The sequence below is a fragment of the Gossypium arboreum genome, chromosome 12 (assembly GCF_025698485.1).
Source record: "Gossypium arboreum isolate Shixiya-1 chromosome 12, ASM2569848v2, whole genome shotgun sequence".
Classification (NCBI taxonomy): Eukaryota; Viridiplantae; Streptophyta; class Magnoliopsida; order Malvales; family Malvaceae; genus Gossypium; species Gossypium arboreum.
The window spans coordinates 7796037-7800826 of record NC_069081.1 but is presented as its reverse complement, the minus strand read 5'-3'; positions in this window follow the sequence as shown (position 1 = coordinate 7800826).

Genomic DNA, 4790 nt, shown 5'->3' with positions numbered 1-4790 from the left:
TCATTGACATAGGGATGTCAAAAGAAATACATTAGTATATGTTAGAGAATAACATATTGGAATAACCTGTTATGAGTATGTTTCTTGGATTATTATGTAATGGTCACAACATTACTCAAAGTGATAACTATGTATATGATCCTCAGACTTTAGATCATCATTGTCCCAACGTCGTGAGTCGTATACTTTGATACATTCAAAAGTATACCGTAACAGGTTGTACTATAATGGATATACCACAACCCATGTAGTGGGATATGGTTGATCAAGATAAGATTTATCCCTCCTACATAATTGGAGCAATATCTTAGGCCTCTTGATAGAGTGAAACTAGATATGCATGACCATGCACGAATAAGTTGATATGAGATATCACACTTATTTGTTTATTGTAGTCCACACAAAAAATCAAGAAATATGATATTAGACTATACAAGTGTGACTATTCCATGACTTGTGTCCTATCTAGATATATTCACATGCATTTACACATAACATTTCCATGTTTTAGTCAATTAATGATAGTTTGGCAACTTGGAAACATGAAACATAAAAGTAGGCTCTATTACCACATATTGGATAGACGGATCATACATAGATAAATCACATACCTTAAATAAGAGCATATTACGCACTAACATGTCATACTTGGGTTAAAACATATCAGACATACGTATTTAGCAAGATTTTTTCCTAAAAATATCAACTAAAAATCAAATTTAAACTATTTATAGAATTTTGACAATTTAAAAAAAAATCTAATTTTAACTAGTTAACCACTAAGTCTTCAATTCTTCAATTTGGCCTCTTCTTTTCTTTTTGTTCCAATTTAGCCTATGTTGTTTGATTTTGAATTTTGGCACTCCAAATTCATCCTTGATAAAAAAAACACAAGTTTAGTAGCATCTTATTCAAAAAATTAGCCAAAAGCATATAAATTAAAAGCATAAAATTAACTTGCTATCATTTACACTCAAAACTCGGGATAGAGGTTTAGGCCACTCCTAAGCTCCTAATTAATACTATGAATCGTATCTACTAGTAGCGATTCCAAACACTCACCGCTCATGCTTTTGCCTAGTCGCTTAAAGCTTAAGCTAGCTTTTCCTTGCCTTTCGCCTTACTTAAGGAAGGTCCTAACGAATCTGAAACTTCACCAAAGTAAATCACACAATAAACAAAATTAATTAGTAGTCATAACACACCTTAAACAAACAAAAACACAGGTCTAAGGCTAGTTCCTCTTGGAATTGAAATTTTCTACTAACAAACTTAAAAATCAAATTTCTTAATCTTTACTCATTCCCATTTGCCTATAATCGATTTCAATCATCTATTTATACATCTAAGAATAATTCTCAACCCTCAAACCACACAAAATTACACAGATTCATGGTTCTGGAATTCTAACATAAAATAGCCATTTTTCATGAAAACTTATTAAAACATTATAGATGAAAATTTTAGAAACCTTCTAATCTCATTAAAATGAATTGAAAAACACTTTGAAACATCGATTTTATACAAAATATCAAATTTCACGATTAACGACCCAAATTTTGGCATTTATTCAAAACTTTTGATTCAATAGATAAAAACTCTATTTAAAAGACTAGATATCATCAAAAACTAATAGGAAATCGAATTGTTACCTTCATGGAAGAAAATTAAATGTTTGGTTGAAAATCTGAAAAACCCATAAGTGGACCAATGGTGAAATCAATGATGTTTTTAAAGCTTTTTATGGAACTCTAAGAAGAAGTTTAATGATTGAGAGATGATAGAAATCAAAGGAATTGATGTTTGAAAAATAAAATAAGTAAAGGGTCATTGGGAAAATCAAGGGACAGTAACAAAAAGGGTGAAGGAAGAAACTATCGTGAGTTTAATGTAGATGGAGGGGAAAATAGCGTATTTTTAAAACTTTAGTATAATTGCTTTAAAACCACTCCTAATTTAAACCCTTTTAGAAAACAATCCTCTTTTCAAAATTGAAGATCTTTCCTACCTTATTTTCAAAAATTGATTTGATTTTCAAAAATCTATAGTAAAAAATAATTTTGGGTTACCATAATTCAATATTTTCGAACATATTCCAAGCCAAAATCTCTAAATTACCCTCGAAACTACTAAGCCCAATTTTAGGGTATGACAAAACCCCAATGCAATAGTATGGCAAGTTATCGATGACAACAGTAACAACAGTAGAAATACCAACTAGTTTCTAGCATGCAAACAATAACAATTTAATATTTCAATAATAACAATAGGCATGTGACAACAGTATCTCATGCATGCAACAGTGATTACTTAACCAACCAATAGAGACCAACATAGAATTACAAGTTATCCACGTTACAACACATATTCATACAGATGACAAGCTTCAGAGCAAAAATGGTATCATATCACAACATACATTATCGCACACAATTGCGGTTTCAACAGTGTCAAATTTTTGGACTTTTAAAATCCTGAAAAAGGTCATTACCTTAATAGATTTGGTGTTCTAAGCCAAAAGAAAATGTATTAAAATCATTTAATCAATTTAATATGAAAAATAAGCTCCATACACACACGATTTGGGGACCTACACATTCGACCAATACATAACACACACAGTTTTGACACTACATCACATGTGAAAACACATACCTTCACCCACACACTCGCGCGACACCTCTTCAGTTAAGATATGATCGAGTTCACCTATATGTGGCCTTTCAAATGACATACATGCACGAAACACACAACATTAGAATCGATGGCAAAAATTTCAGATGGATCTAAAAGAAACCGATTAATAAGAAAGAGAAGAGCAACCCGTAACTCAATTGCGAATCAGATAACGGAGTCTTAACCAACACAAGAGATTTCACTTGCCGAACTACAACAAATGAGTACTGAAACTATCGTCCATAGTCCTACACACCAATGGGGTTCAAATGAATAGATTATGATTCGACAAAGAGGATAGGATTGACAACTTAAAGGTGGTGAGGTATAAGACGAAAATAAATGAGTAATACTAGATTGTAAGTTCGGTGGCAGAAAAGAAAAGAAAAGAGAAAAAGACATTAGGGGGAAAAGTGAAGAGAAGGAAGGGATACGGCATAGAAAAAGAAGAAATGAGGATTCAGAAAACTAAGGTTAGGGGCGGCAATAGAAACAAAGGAAGTGGAAAAGTGAAAGAGAGGGTTGACCAAGCAAAAGTGTTTTTAAATACCTAGGGTTTGAGAAGCACAATAGGAGCATACGACACAACTAAGGTCTACAGCACAAGAACATGCAACATACTAGGGTTTACAATACAAAAATATGCGACACACTAGGGAAGAGATAAAGAGAGAATTAGGGCTTTGGATTTAAGGTTTTTCAAAAGCTCTTAACAATCCAATCCCAGATAAAAGGCCCAATTGCACCCTCAAACAGGAAATAAAACAAATTTGGAAATTATAGATATAACCCAAAAAACTTAATCCATATTTTGAGGTGTAACACCTGGGGTGACGACATAATACTTTGCATGAACTCAAACAATAGTGTATCAATCAATTAGATTTGTGCATCTCGACCGTTACAAAAACTATCAATGGCACTTTGGCATGCCAGATATTGCGATTCGCCAAAAATTTGACCGATATGCATTATTGAATTCTTAGATCAGAGAATGACATCCATTCAAACTACAGTATGAAATTGTAAATTTTATTACCTACCTAATATTAAATTTCAAATCCTTACATAAATATTATATATTTGAAATTTTCAAAAATTAACCTCGATTTATGATTGTTGATATAAAAATAGTTGAATATCTTCAAGCTCATCCAGTATACTCACATGACTCGTATCATTATTCTACCTTTTCAAATAATCTGTTATTTCAAAAATATAATAATGAAAAAAAATATGATAACTACATTATTAAATAATTTTACCTTATTACAATTTGGAATTCATAAAGAGCGTTTATTCGGGGACATAAAAATGGTAGGTGGTACCATGCCCTTGACTGAAGAAAGAGTATACAACCACCGATTTTAATTTTTTATGTTTTCAATGCCCGACACATATCTCGGTACAATGTCGCTAACATAGTTGATCCCCAACTGAGTCACCCCACTTCTTTTAAGTCGACTAGTTGTAGGAGAACCTTAAATGTACCACATTTTGAATTTATTTGACATTAGGAAACCCTCATTTAACCTCAGGATGAATGCTTATACGTATTTTTGTCTTTCAATGGCACTAGCGCAGTTGTCGATATATGAGAAATTGTCTTCTAACCATTTCATCTCTATCTAGTTACCACTAAACTTGTCTGACACTTTGCCTAATAGTTCTCACAAATTGCGCTCGAATCGCCAACGCCCACTACCCCCATAATGACTGTCCCATCAACCGATAAACCGAGTTATAATGTTACATCCTTGAGTGTAATTGTACACTCACCACACAGAAGATGGAATGTGTGTGTTTCGTGTCTCCATCTTTCCACCAAAGTGCAGATAAGTGCAAGATCCAATTTAGTCCCCCGAGCATACGAGACATGTGTAGGAATCCCACTTCTTGCAAGTGTTGTTCAATAACACGCGGTGTTCTCACACTTAAATTGTGTATATACGTCTTGATAATTCAATCTGCGATATGATTATATAAACATAAACAAATTATAAAATTAATAATGTTAACAACTTAATAATTTTTTAATTAAAATAATAATAATATTTTATTACTATTTGTAGTTAGACGCCGGAAATGTGTTTGTCATGTAAATAAATAAGAGG